The following is a 23,111-nucleotide window of genomic DNA, read 5'->3' as shown; positions in this document are numbered from 1 at the left end:
TACAAAATAATTTGTATTTGCCTAAAACATCTTCCCAAAATAACATGGGATATAAGCATCAGTGTGAACAGTCCAGTGCCTCCCCGCTGATACTGCAGCAACAAAGAGACAGCCTGCCCCTGAAAGCAGCAACTCGTTATCAGAGAGCAACATGTGTTATTGGAAACAGTAAATGTATGGAACAATGTATGGATATCTGCACACGCAAAACACCCCTGGGAGAGTGACTTTAGAGTCTGCTTCCAAAAAAACGAGCTGCTTATCAGTCTGTCACCCAACTGCACAAAGCTCATCCTGGGGCATGTTGTGTCTGCGGAGCACCCGGCATTCCGGCGGCGCGGGGCCTCCCTCCCACAGCCCCCCAGTCCCACCAGTTGGAGAACAATGCCTTTCTTTTCAGAGCCACACCTGCTGCCACTTCTGACCAACTATTCCGTCACGTGCTTCCTCAAGAGGTTTTCAAAAATCTTTCTCACGATTCGAAAATACGGAGCCGCGACTTCACGCTATTTCACGCCTTTCCTCCTCCCCCATCGCAGCTTGATGTGCTAATATTAAAAATCCTAGAACATAAATCAGTAAGGATATTTCCATGTCGGGTGAGGCAAGGGTGCAGAGCATCTCAAGCATTTTAGGTCAGGGGAAAAAGTCTCCTCAGTTACCGTCTAACTGATACAGACACACGCTGTGTGGTATTATCCAGTGTGCAGGCTATGCCAAAAGCTTTATCTTTTAAAAGTAGTGGCAGGTAAATAATTTAGACATGAAAAAAGTGCATCTTGAAAGCATAGTTTGTCCAAACAGAATGTGTTTTATTATCTTTCTGCTTAAGCTGAAAATTCCAAGGAGTTATTGGAATTATTCCAACCAATTCAGATAGCCAAATTTGTATTTCATTTTTTGCTTCCATTTCTGTGGGCAATGTACTGAATGCAGTCTTCAAAAAGAAATACAATTCAAAATAAAACAAAAAACTCCTGTGATTTTATCTCAGAAATTTAGAAAAAATTAGTACTTTTTGACAGATTATCTGAAGCCAAAACTGATTAAAAAGAGTAAAAAGAGTTTCTACCTCCCATATCCTAGAAAATTGTGACGCTAAAGGAAACTCATCTAAAACTTGCTATGTAGCAGACTTTATTTAACAAAATCTTACTGTAAAAAATAAAAATATTGGAGGAAAATTTTCAATGTCAATAACCTGTTTTATATGATTTACAAAAAGCCAAGAATTTTTGGACAGTCTTTTGAAAGATTTACAACATATACAATTCAGCTATTCCTACATCTTTCATCGTATTGGCACACTAAATTGAACATTTAACTTAATCAGGGTTCATATCAAAGCAATACATATGTTATTGATAAAATGGGGACCAGTTTATAATCAGGGATGGTCCCACAGTGACACAGAACATTCCTCTGGAAATCCATGAGTGACCAGCTTGGTCACAAGTGCATAGCAAATTAAAGATTCTGCTATGGCAAGACTGACACCCATGGGAGCCATTTCTAAAATGTAACTGTTCAGGCAGCTGAAACAGGAGCACCTAAATCAATATTCCCAATTCTAAATTCATATTGTAGCCACCAAGTCAAAGGTGGCCAGCTTTTGGATGCTCTTGGCAAACATCTGTAACTCCAGCAGCAGACAACTTTCAGAAGTCTATCACACCTACACTTTGAAGTGCTGGAGTGAATCAGAACTCTAACTTTAAACATTCCTACTGAAAACATTATCCCAGAGTCCACAGGATCGTGCATTTGGTCAAAGCTGGGCTTGAGCTTGCAGGTCTTTTTTAACCTTGCTGATTCTGTGATTTCAGTAAGACTTCCCTAACCAGAATTTGCAGCATATGATTGTTTTTCCCCCTCTGAGACCTTTCCTAATCAATACCTATCATGGCAGTCTCATTTCTGCCACCATCCAAACATCCCTTAATTTCATACAGGAGCTTACACATTCCTGTATTTAGCATGTTTCTGATCTGATACTAATTGGCTTTTTTTCGCTTAGTTTTGAATCAAACTATTGTCTAAAACAAACATAGCATTTCCTTCCTTCAGGATCACACCAATGTGCATGCACCCATGCAGATATTTCTGATGTACCCCTTTGTAGAGAGAAAGGCAAGCTCCCTCCAAAAATATATGAAAACAGATGACAGGCACCTGTTGCATTCAGTCCTTCTATAGCATATAAGATACACGCTGAAGTGCCTCTGTATTGCTCCTCTTTGCCCTCATCACTCTGAAAGCTACAGGCATGAATGGTTAGTTTCAGAAATAAACATTATTTTTCATCTAACAAAGGGAACTGGCAGTTTAGACTAAAATTTCCAAAAGGTCATGAAAGCCTGGAAGAAAGCCAATGCATTCCACCCTCCAAAATTGCAAAGCCCTTCTAACAAATGTATCCTCCTCCCTTTCACTTCAGTGTTGTTCTTAGGTCTCCAATATGTTTCTTCAAAAGCAGTGAAAGTATATGCTAACACAACAACTTTGTCCAGCTGGAAAAGCCATCTATGAGACCAAATCAGCAGCTTAACCTTTTAATTTTCTTGTTTGATTAACATGTAGTGTCTACAACCTTGATAGCAGTCATGTGCTATTAATTAATTTCCCTAATTCAGGTAGCATTTCCATCGACTTGAGGAAATTTCAGACTTTGGTCAGTATAAGAAATTATATTACATCCTGTGGATGATGAAAAAAAGGAAGGAAAAACCTTTGTAACCTACCGAATTGAGCTGTTGTGATTTCAAATCAGTTGTTCTGCACGTACGGATATAATGACAGGAAAAAAAGTAATTATAATTAGGTGTCTATTTTGATTTTTCTCTTCATAGTATCCGTACTGAATGTCATTTGATTTTAACAAACTCTAAAGTCATTTCAGGCAGGCACTGTATATACTTGCTGCTACCAGTCTACTTGGAGTCTCTAGTTTATTTCCAAAATTTTCATATGCAAGCATTTAAATATTTTTATAGCTTAAAAAAAGAATACTTAAACAGTAAATTGATAATCTAGAAAGACAAAACAAAACTGATCTGAGCAATGTATTAACAACTGTTTTTAAGGGATGCAAATAGTGAAAAAAGAAAGAAAAAGAGGGAGGGGGAAGAAAATAAAGACCAAAAACCAGAAATTGCTGGAGGTAAGATCAATTAACAATCTGATTTTACAACTGGAGCTAAACTACAATTGAAGCCCCCAAAAAAGTCTTATGTGTCTTTAATGGAACTCCATCATGTGCCTAAGAGACTGTAACTATAAGTAGGACATTCATTAGGATTGAATCCTTCATTTTCAACAGATGTCTTCTGAAATTAAATGTCTACAACAAAGATGCCCAGTTTGCTACTCTTATTTGCCTGGAAATTTTCACTTATTTCATTGGCAGCAGAATAAAGCTACTCTCACACTCTATCATTACCAAGGAACTGATAAATCAGATAAAATTATAATTCTTATCAGGGCATATTCACACCATGTCAGATATTTTGTGCAAATGCTTAAATGAGGAGCTGACGCTTTCCATACAGTCACCAACATTCCCAGAAGGATAAAAGCAACACGAGTAAGAGGTTCCTTTCTCTACTCTGCATAAAAGGGTTTGAAGTTAGATAAACTCTCCATACTACACAGAGAACATTTTCATTTGGAAGACAACAAAGTTTCTCCAGGGGAAAAAAGAAAAAAAGATATCTCAGGTTAAATGAATGGAATATTTTTACAAGAAGAAAATCCAGCACATGAACAGAGTTCAGGAGGTGTCTAGGTGTCTAATACTTTGAGAGAAGTTAGACTTGGCAGTTTCAGTAAGTTTTTAAATGCAGATTTTCATCACAGGATGTTCTGATTAATACTGAAGATTCATCACTGGAGAAAAAAGTTAGGTAAAGGAAATTAATTCAATACTGATTAAACGGATTCTGATAATAAAACCATCAACACAAGGAATGTTTTCCCAGACATAGCAGTAAAAGTCTAAGAAGTCTGTGGATCATTTAATAATATACTAAAGGTGATTTAAATATATATATATATGGGGATTGCAATAATGAAGAAATATTTGTATTATTAGCTGTAGAGTGTTTTACTAACTTACATTTGTTATGGTAGTACAAATGGGAAAAATATGTTTCTTTAACAATAATATTGCAATAGTATCCAAACAGTAACAGAGCAGTGTGGCCTCTTATTGGAAATACAAGCAACTTTTAATTTTATGAACATAAAAAATGCCATCATTTGTAATCTGTACCAGATTTTCTGCCAGCTGTGTCCAGAAATTAATCTAAAATTTCAGAGCTAGTAACCCTGAAGGGAGCACTGGAGCTTCCATTTGACACTTCTGTATCTCTGCATTCTTCTCAAGACCACAAAACCATCCCACAGCAACCTGGGATATCTGTAAATAATCCATCTTTATGTAGACATTGAAATTAAAAATAAGATGGTAATATTACCTTCGTATCAAGGCCAACTGTCAATGCCACCACCTTTATAAGTGGGCACCATTCACACAGAGCTGTTTCAGAATCACAGCTGCAGAAATTTATTTTTTAAAATCTCAATATGGCAAGACATAAACTTACTCCCTATTTCCCCACTGTGTTTGTTCAATTTAAAGATTTTGCTTCTATTCTGTACCATAATTCCTGAAAATATATAATATCACAATATTTAATCTGTGAGAGACCTCCAGGGCAGTAATAGTGCATCTTATGGTGCTGGACTTGCATTTGTTGAAAGGCAAAAGTATTTCCAGCATAATTTTTCTTCCTACCCCACCTTCAGTCTGACATCACCTTCATTTATTCTTTCAGACCAAACCCATCACATCCTAAATGCTACACCTCATTTTCTTTTTCAGGCAGTTTCCAAGAGCTGCTGGCATTGAAGAAGCTGTGAAACAACGCTGAGTACTCAGACTGAACATCTCAGCAACTGGGTGTTCACTGTCTGTTGACCTTACAGCAAGGAAGATTCTACCTCAAGCTTCCCACGTGAACAAACAGTTTTAGGTTAGAAATATTGGGCAGAAAATTTAAAGAATCCTTTTCTAGTTCACATCCTGGATTCTGCTCTCTTTGCCAAACACAGGTTATCTGACAGACAAGTTTCCTTCTCCATTTGTCCTGTCCATTCTAACAAAGAAAATAAAGTTAGCAGAGTGAGTGTTTTTTCACTCTCCTTGACTGAATGCTCTCTATGCCAGTCCCAGAGAAAAAGCAGTTGGAGTAACCCTAACCTACTTTTCTCTACTACTTTTGCACATGGGCACCAATTAAAATATTGAATCTGTGAGTTAAACAGGAGGTGTCTCATTCAACATCAAGGACAACCCCACTCCACACATAGCCTGAAAGTTAAAATTAATCTCTTTTTTAAAAAAAATTAGTTTTTAATATCAGCAAGCGTGTTAATTGTGGTAAAACGGACAATACTGAAATGGTTTGAAGACAGAATTAAATTTAATGAAATTCACAAACAAACCCCTTTTAGAAAGTAACAACAGTTTTTTGAACATTAAAGAGAAACTCATTATATCAAGACAACTCCAATGTAAAAGGCAAACCGACTTCAATCACTGCATATCTGCATGTTAATGAACTTGCTGTGTGCAGCAGGGACTGAACAGAGTAAGTAATGGGAAGACTGTCTTAAAGCACACAGTACACTTTAAAAAAAAAACACGCCACCTTTAATCAATGAAACACCTTTTCATTCGTACCTTAATAGCAACTGAAATGATTTCAAACGTAACACAAAGGGAAGATGATACTTGGTAAAGGTTTCTTTAAGACATAACATTTCTTGCACATTCTTTCAGCATTCACATGCTGTCAGCATCACTGTGGCAAAGACTTTCAAGTTTCAGCAGACAGATACCGCCTAGTACAAAGTCTTTGTCATAATAATTTCATTGCAGCCCCCTGATCAAACATCTAGACAAATCTGAGACTGAAAAGTGAGAGCTAACCAGTGACCTTTGATTAGAACCACAAGCACCAGTTTTAATAAAATGCCTCATTCATTGCCTTCCACTGCCAACAAGGAAGGTGTGTTTGAGCCTGAAAAATGTAGTCAATATACCATTTACACCCATATAATGATTCCTATTATTCACAGTTAGAATTTGTGACTGTAGCAAGTGAAACATAGACATCTTAAAATAGCTAAATGAAAACACACTGACAACATTCTACCTTTAAAATATATTCAGGAGCCTGTCTCTGCCTTTCTGTTGCCTGCTGCTGGCTTTCATGTCTTGCTGATCGTATTGTAATAGGCTTGGCTTTTTTCTCCCACAAACTCTCATTTACACAATGTTTGGTTTGTTACAATTTCTCAAAAATCTATGACTGTTGGCAAAGTCCAGTTTTAAGGGGCCTTTAAATTTGTACTTCACTTAAGAAACAGTGCCCCATTCAAATATACGTTTATAAAGCTGCCTTTTTGTATATTGTACATGAATATTTATATATTAAATTTTGAAAATTCAACTCGTTTTTGGAGCTGAACTTCCTATCTAACTTTGAGGGAAGGTTGTAAAAAGGCCTAACAAACTTTGCAGTTGTTCAACACATGTTTTTGCTCAAAAGCATCCAAGTTGCTGGTCTCTAATACAGAAGTTCAAGGAAATACAATTAAAATCCATTTCACATATTTGTGCCTTAGCGTGTCAGGCAAGAGGACAGAAAGGGGGTCTTATCACATTTATTTCCCACTTGAAAAGCGAAAGTCTTAAGAAGGGTAATAAATATTCAAATGACTTTGCACCACTGAGCTTCCATATCAAGCTAATGATCTGTAGTCTGGAGCTCTATAAAAAGAAAGCTTACTGCCTGCCGTCACCTAGAGGTGTTGCTGTAAACACTGTGGGGGGATATTCTCCTCTCAGTGTGTGTGCATGTAACTACACTTAATGCTGTTTTCAAGACAGAATATATTGCTGAGTTGTAAAACAGAGAGACTGGATGAAACGCGCGCAGGAAAAGAATGCAAGGACAGGATTAATTGAAAGAAAGTTGCTGGAGATTTAGCTGAGCTTCATTCTCCACCGTGCTCTGAAGGAGTGGGTTTGTATTTCAGGCCCTGCTTGCACAGCCACAAACAAGAGAGATACAGATGTTCAGTCACACACAGGGTGGGAGCTCATGGCTGCTTAGCTAAGAGCAAGATGAGTGAGCTCCACGGCCTGCCAGAGCCTGCTGCAATCTTGAATTCACTGTGACAGAACTACTTAGGCCCCAAAATTGAATGGTCCACTGCATAAGGGAACAGACTTCTTCAAGCAGGAAGAAAACAGGAATTAATGGCAGATTTGTCATGAACACTGCATCCTCCCTAGAGCGTGGATCAAGCAGACTTGTGGTCCATCAAAAGCCATGGAGAAAAGGAATCTCCAAGTACATTAAAGAACCATTTCTAACCACATATGTAAGGGTACATAAAGTCTTATCTTTATTAAAAAATATTGCATAAGAAGGAGAGATGGTCTGCCATTTAAGCATAGGCCTGGAAATGAGCCATATCTTCCAAGTTCGAATCCTGGCTAGGACCCAAACCATCTTGAAACCTTCCTGCTTCAGTTTCCCAACTGGAAAAGTGAGAATAAACATACTTGCCTACGGTATTTTTCTCTCAAGAGTGGAGGAATAATTAAACGCAGGGTACTAGTATCTTGTCTATTTGGAAGCTGCAACGCCCCTTATCACCTCTAAACAAATGTAAAAGACAGATTGCAATTGTTCATCTTCCCTCTTGCATACTTTCTAACATGCAAGAGAGCTTAATCATGGTTACATAGGTTATTTGGGCTGTTCAGAGAAAAAGAGAGACTGAAAGAAAACTGCATGGAAAAGGCATACAGAATCAAAAGTAACGCTCCTCCAAGGTCCATATTTACTTTCCTTTGAGTCTTACTCTTATAAAATCATTAACCTTCTTCTAAGCCTGGAGGAAAATGCCTGTCATCAGAAACCCTCAGGTTTCTCTAACCAAAGCCAGCAAATGACAAGTAACCTGGAACTGGATACCAAGGGAGAGTGAAACAGGGCTTTTTCTCTCCCAACACAGTGACATAAGCCAGGTTTTTACTGTCTCTGCATTTTGTTCTTATAGATGGCATGGCAAGCCATGCTGGCCCAAAGGTAGTAGTGGTGCCTTCTTGTCTAACACATATTCTAAGCAGTGTTTTCCCAGTGCTTTGGACTTTTAAATTAGCTGGAAGAGGCAAAGTTCTGTTCAGTTATAAAAATAATATATTGTCAGATAGCAGCTTTTGACCTATCATGATTCCATCAGGGCTGAACTATTCAGGTTTACTCAGCAGGCATTCAAAGTCTAAGACCTGAATCACCCACAGTTTCTTCCATACCATGGCACAGAGAAAGGTTCTGTTCAGCCTCAGTAATGAAGGATGGTGTACACAGGCTTTCACAGCTTCCTTCTAGGATCTGCCTATGGTATCTCCAGCACTGCTGGCATCTCCAAAAATGGGCCATTCTCTACTGACTTTTTATTTCTGGCCAACAGCTCTGAAACAGTGCTGTGAGAAGGGAAGTGAGTCCTGACTTGGTGAACACAGGTAAGATGCTCAAAATAATGAGAAGCTAAGACATCTGAGATTTCTGTTGCATCTAAACAACCACTGTCTAAACAAAAAAAAGAGGAAGGGGGGGGAATTCATTTGAATGATACAAATACCTCCCCATTGGTATTTTAATTGTAACTCATGAGGTTTGTTTGTCTTCCAAAAGCCACCTTATGAACATTCCAAGCACACAAGTCCAGCTCATGCACAACAGACAAACACCTTGCAGCTACAGAATCAGGTTCAAGGAATTTGATTCTGTTTACACTCAAAGCCCAAGCGACCCCTGAAAATATAATACAGGTTTAACATCCTGATTCATTATCTATTTACCAAAGCAAAACTGAATGGCTGAGAGAAGAAACTTTATCACCTTCTACTGATACTACCCTGATTGTATTTATACATTTTAAACATGCAAGGAGAGACAAAGACAACTCCTCAGAAGTGTTTTAAGTGCTCTGGAGCCTAACAAAAGCCAGGGAAATCTAGAGCTATCAATCTGAAGCTGCCAAGGGATACTGTCTTACTGTCTGTGTGTGTAAATCCTATACCTCTAATGACTTGGCAATTCTGTTTCATTCTATAACAAAAAAGCTACTGCTAGACTGACCTATCAGAAGGTCAGATTTCCTAGGGTTTGTTATATGGGTTCTGTGCAACCACAGATTTTAAAACATCTTTTAGATTTAGAACAGAATTAGCCTTTCTTTCCTCTAGATAATTTAAAAATTGCTTAATGTCCATTTACACACTAGATATTTTTTAGACTTTTCACTTGCAGATAGCCAAATATAATCACTGCTGTAATACAATATAATACTACTGTTTGTTTCTTTCCTAGAACTGCCTGGAATTACATGACTATTGCCACCAAAATGGAGCAAAACAGACTGTTAAGCATTAGCTCTAAGTTAAGTGGTAACATGATCTATTTAGTGGCACACTTATCAAGTCAGTTCTGCTGCTGTTTATTTAAATAGAAATTGAAATATTAGCTGTTCAACAAACTCCAGGCATTCTGGGCAGGAAATTGAGAGGACTCTAGACATTGTTATATGGAGGGAATTTTTGACAAGCCTTCCCTAAACAGTTTCCTATTCTGAAGTACAGTAACATCTCTAATAGTCAAGAGGAAAAAAAAAACCATAACAAAGCTGGAAGAAGAAAAATGTAGTCAGGGCAGACACAGTGCAGACACATTCACATAATGATGCTTGCCAGGGTAACAGTCCTTAGGCTCTGCAATTACAGCCAAAGTGAAAGGATACTCTATCCAAAATCGTAAAAGTCAAATGGATTCCTGATAGCACACACTGTTCATTAAAAATCTGTTTTAAAACACAGCTTTACATCATAGAGAAATCTGCCTACAATCTTATGCTCTTGAGGGCATTAGAACTACTCAACAAATACTTTAGCCACAGTAGCTAATCAGATTTTGTCATGTACCTTCATAATCACTTAAAAAATTCCCTGAAAGACCCAGCTCTCCTATCCACATTTTCTTTTAATATATCTATATATACACTTTAAATGTTGTGATTTGAGATTATAGAGCTAAAGAATAATTTTGTATTCCACTGTTGCCACCTGTCAGTGAGTATTTCCTAAGGGTAGTGCCACTATTCCCAGAGCTTCACACATCCATATAAAGGGCTGAGTTTTCATGAGTTTTCATTCTGAACTATCTGGTTCTGAATGTTCAGCCATAAAGATTTTGATTTGCTGATAAGAGTGTTGCAATGCAGTAAAACCAAAGGAGAAGTCATGCAATGTTATCTAAATAAACTAAAATCATTATGCCTGATCAAAGCTACCATACAGCCAGTTTTGGTCAATCAGCATAGCACAAAAAGCATATTCTACTGCAAGATGAACTTCAGAATTTCCCCTGCAAGTTTTCAGTGAACAGAACAATCCCAAAATAATCAAATTACCTCCGCAAACACTTTGTAATCATACACAAAAATGAGAGAAAAGAGAAAGACCCCACTACAAAGAAAGAGGTACATTCTTTATGTAATTTTTCTTATGCCTGAAAGTATTACATTTATGGCAAAAATTACACTGGTGTCTTCTGTCTTATGACTACACATCATTTTTCTGCTTCTTAGTTGTGGCGATTTTTTGGTTGTTTTTTCTTTTCCCCCATTGGGAAAGTACTACTCCATTGTACACATTTTCATTTTTAATGGATGATTCACTTGCTTGATACTAAATGGAAGAAATGCCTTAGTAACGTAATCAAAAATATGCAGGCATGTGTTTCCAAAATTAATTTTGATATTTCCTGTCACTGAACTTGCCTCATCAGAGCATAATAGTAATTTTATAGTTGTAGCAACGCTGATTTCACCACATAAGAATCTACAGGAACATTTGAAGTTGCGCATGTTCAAGATTTTTTTTATTTTTTTGTCCTGAACAACTACACAGGCAGTAAGTTTCAAATTCCTATCATCTTCCCAGCAAGTCACACAGAAACTGGATTCACAATTTCCAAAGGGCAGCAGTTGATATTGCAATCTATGCACAGCTACAGCTCCTCTCTTATAAAAAGATGGAAGTCTAAGTGATCACTATTAAGCATTTGCTCACCATTTACATTGCTTTCTTACCATTTAAAATGTGTATCTCAATCCTTTTAAGTAATTAGGCAATCAGTAAAAAAAAATAATTTGGGCTATTACAATTATTGTTCAAGGGTTAATTTATATAAGCACTGCAGGGGCTATACTGAACACTTATTTTATAAAAGACCTTTTCCTCCTTTTTCACACAACATTTTTCAGAAAATAAGCAGTTGCACAAAAATGTTAACATATGGCAGTATTTTTGGAACTGCTGTAGAAATTAAAGGCAATAAAAATTGCTTTGGACAAGAAAGGACAAATAGGCCAAACCAAATAATTATTCTTGCAGCTTTCTTTAACCACTAACTCCATTTTATATGCAGTTTCCGATCTCTCATATTAAATCTGATCATATATATTTAATTCCATTCTTAAAAATTTCAGTAGACAACTTCAGTGCTAACCTACAACTGCCCTGTCAGAAAATCTTTGATGTCACAGCATAATAGCTCCTGAAAGAACAGCGCTAATACTTAATGTAACATGAAACCAGGGCCCTGCAGTGGGGCTGTCTGCTGTCAGGAACAAACAGTTTCACTGCTGTTCCCCAGAAGTGACAAGATTGAGAACTAACAGGGCAGCACCTCCTCGGTGCTACAGCAGACCTGTGCACCACAGTCACTGGCAAATCCCACAGAACAACATTACTAAATAACAAACAAACAATAAACCACACTAAATGAAGTGCACTGCAGCCATAGATGTTCTCTTCACCTCTTGCAAATACTGTTGATGTGAAAATTAATTATTTCCATGCTGCAAATGATAAAACAGGAAACTAGTTTTATGTGGAATTTCTTTACATTTCATGCTTGTAAATAAAGATCCTTGCACTGCCCTACACATCTTAAATTCTTTTCCAGAATTTATTGTTTTCTCGCTAGGATCATTAGATCTCTTTAGGTTTTGATATGAAATTTTAAGACTAAAAGTATTGCTAGTTAGCCTTCAGCAGAAAACATAAGATACTTTCCTCTGTTGCTAACACAGGTGCTTACAGGTCCACCTATGAACTTATTATCAGATTTTTGACTAATGAAAACCATTGCACCCATTGTCAGAAAGCACTAGAAAGATCAGATTCCAAAATCTTGAATGTCCCCTGTTGTGAATGGCACTGAATATCTCTTGCTCAGTGCCCCTTTCCAGGGAATTAAAGGGTCCCAGAGGGAGGATGAGATACTCACAGAATCAAGTCCCATATGTGTCTCCTTTGTGCTCCATATTTTTACCTCTTTCAAAACATTTTTAAGATTCACGTGTAACATTGCTTTAGGTCAAAATGTATTACTACATACGAGAGTACCAGGCTGCCATGGAAATCAGTTCCATTGCTGGATTTATTTTCTCTCTTGGAAAGCTGACTAGTCTATTTTATAAACTAGCGATAGCTGTATTTTTAAAGTTTATAAAACCTGGCCTCTGGCTAACTTGTAAACATAGGATATATTATCCTTTTGTTTGTAAGGCTTAATCCTACAACTGTCAAGCTGAATAAACCTCTAGAATAATAGTAAAAAAATTTTTACATAGTCATCACTAACAGAAAATTGAACTCAGATTGAGATAAAAATGTCAGTGGCACAATTTTTGGCACATTTGGCACTACTCATAGAACTAGGAACACTTTTACCATTTAAATTTCTTAAAAGCATTCTTGGGCTATCTGATTTTAAATGTTATAAGGTGATAAATGTTTTCAAAAGTATCTATGCTGCGTCCTCCTCCTTCAATGAATCTCTGGTAGTTGGAAAAAAAAATATTACAGTGGTTTAAGCAGGTAGGACCTTACTGACACTGAATAAGAAATTACATTCTTCTGGTGGATTCAGAGCACATGTCCATACAGCAGCATTAAATTTATCCGCTCATACATTTGGAGCTCTTAGCATTTGCTCCCAGAGCACACTAAACACACTAACCACGGCGCAGACACTGAGCTGGAGACATTCTTTGTACCTTGTAGTGGCAGCAGATTGCACAAGAGGAGAGAAGGGCTCTGTGAGTAAAGTAACACGCCAGTAATCACGGTCTGCGGCGGCATCAAAACAATCGATAACGCCAAGTTCTCCTCCCTCGCCCACTGCTCCCCGGGCTGCATCAGAGGTGTGTGCTGTTCCCCTCCCAGGAGTGGAAGCAGAACTGCTGTCCCTGCCAGGGCTGGCTGTCCCTGCACTCAGCATGGGCAGAGCTGTGGTTTCAGCAGCTCCTTGGCCGCACTGTGCCATCCATGGCGTTTGCGGCGATCCCACAGCCATTTACTGCACCTCAGCTGAGAGGCAGGAAAGAGGAGCCAAACGTATGATTTCTTCTGTCCCTCCAGCTAGACGTGCAACAACATGCCTGTCTACACTCTAATCTAGGCTATATAAATACTTTTCCTCAGCTATTTTAAAGACAGAGCATAAAAGGAAAGACAAACAGTCTTTAAAATCAAGATTTAAGCTAGCACTTAACTGTACCCCTATTCCATCCTGGTGGGAGCAAGCAAAAACTCTTACAGAGACAATGGAAGTCTTTTCCCTCAGAGATTTGAAAAGATCAAGGTTTGTCCTGCTGAGGAGAAATGGCATCCATTACCTCTGCTGGAGACATCTAGGATTTTCCCCCAGCTGCCTTTTTTCTTTTTCTTTTTTTAATTCAGTTTGTTCAATTAAGCCTTTGTGATGCTTGGTCAGGAATTTGGGGAATAATGGACAAATATTTTTTTAAAATTCATATATAATAGCAATAGCAACCATACAATTACAGAAAAATATTTTCTGGCTTCTGTACCACTACTGAGGTAGGGCCAAGATTATGCTTCTTAACAGAACAGGTGAGAGGAGGAGGAGGAAAACAATTAGAACCATTACCTTACATGGCCAAGATATTTTGAGTCAAGACCAAATATCTGACAGTACTACCTAGAGATCTCAGCTCAGATAAAGCTCACTACTAATAATTGTCTGAAGAATGCTCATTTGGAACAAGTTTAAAAAATGGTGGTTGGAAGCAGAGAGACCTTGGAAACAGAAAAGTTAATATAAACAAATACAATTTATTTTCAGAACTGTATATGCTAAGAGTAGACAAGCATTATTAATTTCTGCAGAAAAACACGGTTCAAAAAAAGAAATAAAATCTGGGTCAAATGTTGGTCTCCTGATCAAAAATCTTAGCAATTTCACATTAAACATAAGTTGATTATAAAGAACATATTTATTTAGCATCAGTAATTATGTAAAATGAGCCATTCCCTCTGGAGATTATCCATAGGCTTCTAGACAAAACAAGCCCCAGAAGTTTTTAATCCTGACCATGTAGTGGGCTGACCATTAAACAAAGGAGCAGGTCAGTGAGGAAACTCATAAGCCAAAAAAATATATAAACCACCACTAGTGAATAAGGATTCGGCCCTCCAAAGTGCTAAGCACATTGGCCCCAATCCAATGAAGTACTTAACTACATGCTGAATTTTAAGCACATACATAGTCTCATTCCCACTGAGATTATTCCTGGGCTTTAAAGCTTACCATGTGCTTGGATAGTTTTTTGAACTAGGACCAGAGCACTTGGTATCTTCGAGGACTTGAACCTTTGAGTGTTAGGAGCTGGACCTGGAAGAGCTCAAGCATATGAGATTTCTACCTGTCTTAGTTAATAACTCTGAATTTCATTCTAAAGATGTGAATCACACAGAATTTGCAAGTTCAGATTTTGACACCCCAAAATAAATAAATAAATACATACATACATACTCTCCCCTTGGTCTAGACAAAGAACCAAAACCCATCAACTCCTCTGTCTGAGAAAACACATGTTCTGCCTACTTCAGTTGTAATAATCAATTCTGGGAATAAATGCCAGCTCTCTAATTCATCATTGCTATTTATTTTAATACAAAAATGGTGAGAAGAGGCAAACTGCTCTTCACACTTTTGATCGTAGTCATTATGTCTGCAACACCAGACAGCAGGCAGCCTGTGGCTGTCAATGGCTTCTGGCAAATGAGAGTCTCTTTACCCAGCAATTGCCTTCACCGCAACTCTGGAATTCACCACGAGGAGAGGGAGGCCCAAGTGTGACACTGAGTCTGCTTTTGGACAAGCAAAATACCAGAAGAGCAAAATGCAAATAAATTAATTTTGCACATCAAACAAATCATGGCTAATATTAAACAGCCTTTTATCTGCATGCAAAAGGGGTTGTTTGTTTAATGTTCTGCCTTTTTTTTTTAAATTTCAGCGCCCTATTCATTGCAAAAGAAAAAAAAAACTGCTCTGAAATGAAATATTTTTAAACACAAGTAAAGTCATTTTATTAGAATCTGAACTTTAAAAAAGCTTTGTAAGATCCTGACACATTAATCAAGTGAGTACTCGCACAGAGTAACTCAGAGGGAATAGAATGAACCACATGCACCTTTATGTCAGAAACAACATTTGAAACAAATTGTGGATGGCTATTTTGTGCAGTGGCTGCTGTGCCTCATTTGGACAACTGTATTACACTGTGGCACAGAAATGAAATAGTGAACATGCATAACCAGTCATAGAGTGATCCTAAAATAATCAAACAGTCGGCTGTCACGATCTAGCAGCTTTAACTAGATGGAACATTGCTGTGGGGTTCCATGTGCTGGTCCCCAGCATTCACCAAGAAAAAGCATTAATATGCTCCGTGGCATTTTTTCACATGCTTAAGAATTCCTCTGAAGCCACAGTAATGAATGATCCTGCTAACCCTGGGCACTCTGAGAAGTAACATTGAGGATATACGGATCCTTCTCTGGGAGTTCCAGTGGTTCAATGTCTTTTGTGATAAAGCATCACATTTCTTGTGGTTTTGGAGTGGCTCCCTGTTTGTTACCTCTGCATCTCAGTTATTGAAACATGGGCCCAGCCCAGCCTACCACACACAGCTGGAAGGCTGCAGGCCATGGTCCAGCTCTTCTAAAAGAACTGTCTGCCACAGGAAGTCCAAAAAAACTTCTTGCTGAAAGTACAAGAACTGCTCTATTTTCCAGAAAGCTGAGAATATTAAAAAACTCTTTTCCTTTTACATTACACAATATTCACAGTTCTGGAGGTTGTTACATCCCAGTTATCAACAGCTGTTCCAATCATTACTCCCCCTCTAACCTCAATTAATATCCCATTTGATTGTGAGTGACAAAAGTGCTGATTTTGATATCTCATCCTCAGTTCTTGGAAAGTTCTTGGAAGACGCTAAGTGAAGAAGGAGAATAAAGTAATTAGGTATGCCTTGAAAGGCTGCAACCACTAATGCTGATTTGCCCCCACACATCCTAGGGTTTTTTTCCTGTCTGTCTGCTTCTTATCCTATCCCCTTTCTTCTTTTTGTTTCCTCTCATTCAAGTATTCTCCTTCCCTTTCCATCCCCAGAAACTGCTTCAGATTCTAAAGTACCTATTTAATTTCTGCTTTGCTTTTAGCTAGTCTCAAAACTTCATCACTAGCAAGATCAAAAGGACATAAAATAAAATCTCATTTCACATCCAACACTCAGACCACAAACTGGTGTGCAAGTATATTGGGATTACTAATTTACACTGATAGTCTAGAATCTATCTAATCCTTTCAAAAATATTTGCTATCAACCAGCTGTCAGAATGATCAGTAAAACAAAAATGTTTACTATTCATGCTAACCATTCACAGATTGATCATATAAATAATATTTATGTACACTTCTAAAAAATACTGATTTGACCAAACTGATCCCCTCAAACCTTTCCCAGAAACCTGCATTTTCTCAGACAGCAAGGACAGATAACTTGTGTCCCAAAGAACTGGATGTGACTAACTTGATGAGCAATGGAAAATGAATACAGAGTTCAATCTTGAATATCATAAGCACTAAAGGGACTTCTTCAACAACTGCATATTCTCTTCTTCAGAAGATAGCATTACACTACCTATATAAGGAAGTTTTAAAAGTCTACATAGATCAAGCTATATCCAAATACTATATGACTACAGAAAATCTCTATGCATGTTCAACAGCAATACAAGCCTTACAGTTGCTATTCAGTTCAATTATATAAGCATTCACTCACTCTTCCCTGCATCTTTGTCCTTTCATAGCCCTTTCCACTCCTCTTCCTCTCCCTTTGTTTTTTCATCCCTTCTTTTCTCCCACACACTTTCAAGAAGGCCCAATTCAGCGCAGTATGGCATCAGCAGAGACCAGCGACAGCTGCCGTTCCAGCTACAACAGTGAGCAGATTTAAAAAAAATCAAGGGACAGCTTTAAAGTTTGGGAGAGCTGTTTAAACTGAATATGTAATAACTGTGCTGAGGATTTGGACTTTAGCTGCACTCAATAGGGGTGCTTCATTACCTACTTGTGGGAATGTCACTTGTCTGTGGTGAGGTCACAGCCTCCTGGCGGTAAATTCCGTATGTGCTGTTTAGCCCGGTCAGCTGAAAACAAACTAGCAGATGCCACCCTGATTTGCATCCAGTTGCTATTGATACTAAAGGGACAATATGTGAAAGACAGGAAGTATCATGTGGGAGCCACGCTACACCAGTGTGAGGGGAAACGAGCCTTCACCTTCTCTGTCTAATCATCCCAAGCCGATTTACTGAAATAGAAAAGTCCTCCACAGCAGGAACAGGGCAATCAAAACCACTTTGGGGATGGATTTGACTTTTACTGGTTTATTGGTTATCCTAGGCATTACTGTGCCACTTTGAGTGGGGTGGAGGAGGGGATTCATCAGAAGAAAAACAGCAACAGCTAAAACCTTGATGTTTGCACTTCTAATGGAAATCACCCATACAAATGATTCACCAAAACAGTTTCCTCATGTTCTTTTGGGGTTTGGTTATGTTACACTCATATTGTGAAAAACTGATTCAATATGTCCAAATTAGAAACTCCAGCTAATTCTCAGTAAGAACTCTTTAGGTACATTTTACTCTCCCATAGACATTTTCTCTTTCCCTGAAAAGACTATACAATACTCAAAGCATTCAAAGTCTTTCACTTTCACACCATTGTGATAAGTTTTTGTTTGTAATTTGATCCCATTCCATCACAGAGTGTTTTGCAATGGTGTTTTCAGATCAACCTTTAGTGGGCACACCCATGCAGCCCATAAAACACATGGCAGCGTGGCTGCAGTAAAATACACACCTGTGTAGCTGTACTGCCCCTGCTAATCAGAGCTTTTGTTACATTCTTAAACATCACAGATTGAACCTTTCTTGTCTAGAAGGGGTAGCGAAGTTCAAAATAATGAGAATTTTCCATTACTACAGAAAAACACAAACCAGGAGGAAAGATTTTGTGACCAGCAAGGAAAGTAAAGCCTTTTGGCTTTCACCAATGGTTGAGGGAAGATCTTTGACACAGGGAAAAAGGGCACACTGATCTGCTTGAAAATGCAGCAGACTCCTTAAAGCCCAGGTTGAGTGTTGAGGGTAAGCACAGACACTCATGAGATTATGCTTTGTCTTAGTTATTTTTCTAGAGCATTTTGTGGCAGTACCTTTCTTTCTTGGTCTCTTCTGTTTCATATTTTTCCATCTCACTACTCTTCTCTAAACTGACTCCTCATGGACTGTGCAGCCATCCAAACACCTATCTACTACCTTCTAGCTCATGAAATCAAAGTGAAAAGAATCATATCTAACTTGCTTCAAAATAAATGAAGATTCCATTGCTACTTCCAAAGAGAAAACACTATGGGCACCATAATTTCCATGTCCAAAGAACAGGTAGCATAAAGGGAACTAGGGCCTATAAAAGGCAACCAGAAAGCATTAAAGGATTTTCCTGGAATTCATCTTAGACCTTTTGGTTAAGCAATGAGAATAGATACAGACAGCAGAATGTAAGAATGTATGCATGTAAACCAGAGGTGATACTCCATTTCACTCAGACTACCATAACAAAATCACTACTAAATATATGTTGAAACACAGCTACTTAGGGACATTAGAAAAATGCCATGTGCATATCTACATATATTTGCACTAAAGATTGGATAAAGTACATTCCCACTGCAATGATCTACATGAATCCCTTAGCAGAAGAAAAATATGAAAGGACCTGCAAGAAGATAATCTGCCCTGAGCAGATCAGGTATGAATGAAAGAAAAACAAAAAGAAAAAGAAAAACACACAGCCACAGTCCCCACAATTACAGGAAGCCAGCAAGCCAGCAGTCAGAATCCCCACATGCTGCATAATATACTGCACCAGAAAACCTGCTGGAAGATAGATATGGAGGGACAGTTTGTCTAAGATGTAGTTTGTATGAGGTGAATTCCTGTTAATATCATCCTAAAACCATTTAAAAAATAATGTAAGCAAACCTGATTCCACCCTGATTGACACTAAATTATCCTCTACAGTTAATCCAATGCAAACAGGGCCTTGACACATGAGCCCCATCCCCACACAGTCACAAAAAGTTCTTTCCATTGAACCCAGAAGGAACTGCATCCTGGCCTAAGGAATGTGATTGTGGCTAGAGTAAAAAGGCACCCTCCTGCTTAAGTAAACAGTTACACTGCCTTATACCAGCTGAGAATCTGTCAAATACCAAATTATGTCAAAAATATTCCTCTGAAATACCTCAACATTCAAATTCCATATATATCAAATCCTTCAAAATGATCATCTGAATAACAATAAGCCAGTCAGACTGGCTTATAGAACACTGCTTTTCTCCAGAAAGCTCCCAAAATCTGAGTCCTCATCTAGTTCCACCTATTACTTCAACAGGTGGATTTGGCCCTCCTGAGGCAAAATGCTGTGAGTGTCCTTAGCACAACTACTACACTGAGGAAAGGAAGTGAGGTTTCACTGAGCCAGTTAAAACTGTGAGATTGTAGATGGGCAACTCCATCCTGTCTTAGCTGGAATTAGGCCATGACACTGAGGTTAACCCCCCCACCAGGGCAAAAATACCATGGCTTTTCACTAACCACAAATGGTTGGGAGCTTGGTGGAACGAGCCCATCCACAGCAATCTCCCAGATGTAAGAAGCAGCAGAACAGCCTCTGAAAGGGTGGGATTTCAGCTCAAAGTACCCATGGACACATCCATCAATCGTCACCTAAAACTTGTCAAAACTAAGCAAGACTGCAAGATTGCTGCGATACAATCAGGGTGCAAACATCTGTTTAAGCACAAAGACTTCCTAAAAGCTTCACCCCAGTAGTTCTGGAGCATTTAATGAACAGAGCCCCTGCAGAACGAGCATCTCTGAGTAATGAGGAAACTTGCAGAACTCTCTGCCTCCTCCGCACTGGGACACTGACCAACAGGGTTTGTGAAGTAAACAATTCAACAGCAGCCCTTCCGGAACAGCTCAGGGTGATGCACTCAGGAATTAAAGTCACATTTATTCCAGAAAAGAGTTTCCAGATAGGGAGCACCCTGCAGTATTTTATGTCAATTTTCCCACAATGGCAGGTCCTTGGAGTAATATATAAATTCTCCTTATGCTGTGTAACAGTTAGTTGGAATTAGTAAACACATATTGTTTCATTAAAAATATTATGTTCCAGCACATGCATTTAATTTGCCATAAAGTATGGTATATAAGAAATCACACCATTTGCAATAAATCTGAAAAGATATTAGCATTTTTGTTTCTAATACAAGATATTTCATGCAAGTCGTAAAATTTCAGTGGTATATGGAAGGGGTCTTAGCGAAATACACAAAAAATATGACTATAAACAAGCCATCATTCTGGTAAGAGGAAATACAAACAACCAGAATAAAAATAGTTGATGCACAAAAGCCATAATGAGGGGGTTGCTCAAAAAATAACTTCTACTTTGAATGGTTTGGATGAAATACAAATTATCCACAGAAAAGTGTGGACTGGCATAAATGTTTGTACAAAATTATAAGTATATTTCTAGAAGTATGCAAGAGACAACCGCCTGCATGCTGCACAAGGTCCCAACAACGCTCTGCGTAAGTGCTAGTGCACAGAGTCCAAACCACTGCATTTTAATTACTATGCAGCCTCAGATATATTGCCTTTGATATGGAAATGTTCTTGTTCTCTCATCTTCACATACGGTCTCATGCACAGAAATCTTTATCTGATTCATAAAAAATAAACTAGAATCCAATCTCAACACCTGACCTCAGTGCTTAGAAGTTTTTTACTAAGCATGGTGTCACTATAAAAAGAATGGGTAATATTGGTGTAAAGTTAGATATTTGGAGCAATGATATGAAGGATTTGCAGTTCGGAATCAAATCAATACTGCACCTCTGAGGTTTCAGAGTTTCCTATTGCCTCATGTCAGTCTACCAGTGACTGCAGACACAATTGACTACACCTTTCTGTATAGCTCAAGAAGAAAGAAAAAATATTTAAATGACATCCTGTCTTGCCACTGATGGAAGAGATGCAGCTCAGTCACTTGCTGTATGGAATAGGTTCTGAAATCTAATAAATCACTAACATCAAACTTTTCACCTTTTTTTTTCCTAAATTCGGATGCTACAGTCTTGAACATATTTTAAAACTATGCACTACAAAGTTTGCACAAGAAGAGGCAAAACATTTCCCAAGCTTTACTTCAACAAACAGGTAAAATAAACATAAAAATACTTGAAATACAAACCCAGTACTTTCCTGTATCTTATATTAATATGCTGGCCATAAGAAGGCTAAAAAATTTTGCTTTGACAAATTCTAGTAGTCACTCAGAAAAAACATTAAATATTCAGACCTATTTAGGTAATTCTCCTAGCTCTATAGAATTACATTCTCTTTTTCTAAAGAATATGATCTGTGTAAGCTCTCTGTAGATGATAATGGCCCATCTGTAAATCATTTTGTTGCAGGTTATCTGTTTTTTATCACTGCTAGTACCTGTCTGTCCTTGATATGATACCCTTAAACACATTAACTTGATGGAATGTTTTGCCTGACTTCAAAAAAAACATCCATTGATCCATTCTGCACTAAGGAATTACTCTGATTAACCTAGTTTAACAATATACCTAATTTTATCTTACTCTTTCCAATTCACAAGATTCAAGAAATATTTGATTGAACTAATTTCCAAGCAATGATTTTCAGACTTGGGATGCTGTTTTTTTTCTTCTTAATTTAAGAAGACAAAACAGTAAACATAAAACTGATATGAGTATTTTAAAATATACAAGAGGAGGAGAGAAATGTCTGTGTACTGATTCTTGTTTCTTTAAGAGAAAATCCATTTTTCAGACTCCTGTTGTACTAATTGAAAGAGAATTATTTAAAACTTCACTGAATACTTGAATATACGATGGGTATCTGTAGCAGTTTCATGAGTTCCAAAGAACTCTAGACTTTCTGAAAGACAGTAAACTAAAAATTGGCAGGAAATCTCTTACAATGATGTCACAAATATTTGTTGTTGCCACGGAATAGTGTTTTAAAAGAACACCTACTTCTGTGCTGAAAAGGCTTTGGGAACATGTAATTATCCGGTTTTATCACTGCAGAAATCGGCTGCTTTCCAGCAAATACGTCTATCAGATCTCTCTCTTCTGTGCAGAACTACATCTAAATAAATAGGCACGTATTTCAGACAGACATCACACCAGTCCAGTACACAACCTTACTAGTGATAGGATTTTATGGTGTTTTGTTGTTTTCATAATAGGATGTAAAGGCCTGCAATGACACATGTACAGATACATACTGTGGGAGAATCATATGTCTAAAAAACTCCAAATGGCTCATGCAAAAGAGAAGAAAATTCAGTTTCTGTGGTTTGGTAATAAGTCCCCTAATAGTTCCCATTCTTGCTGTTCTACCTGAGGAAAAATAGAAAGTTGTGTAAATAAAAATTACACAAAAAGCCACCAGAAGAGATGAACAGAAAGCAGCT

The 23,111-nt window shown here is 37.9% G+C and overlaps 1 protein-coding gene across 11 annotated transcripts in view; it reads right to left on the bottom strand.

Moving 5' to 3' along the window:
• Nucleotides 1–23,111, bottom strand: part of SOX6 (SRY-box transcription factor 6) — a 403,867-nt gene that overhangs the window by 340,315 nt on the left and 40,441 nt on the right. Inside the window, exon 1 of one of the 11 annotated variants that reach the window (XM_064425392.1) lies at nucleotides 17,305–17,456. The exons of the other annotated variants lie outside the window; for them this stretch is intronic. The gene's annotated coding sequence lies outside the window, so the exon portion shown is untranslated. Of the gene's footprint in view, nucleotides 1–17,304; nucleotides 17,457–23,111 lie in introns of those variants that run through there. 11 annotated transcript variants of the gene reach the window in all.

Source organism: Passer domesticus, chromosome 6 (assembly GCF_036417665.1).
Source record: "Passer domesticus isolate bPasDom1 chromosome 6, bPasDom1.hap1, whole genome shotgun sequence".
Taxonomy (NCBI): Eukaryota; Metazoa; Chordata; class Aves; order Passeriformes; family Passeridae; genus Passer; species Passer domesticus.
The sequence above is the reverse complement of the archived record's forward strand: the minus strand, read 5'-3'. Positions and strand labels throughout refer to the sequence as shown.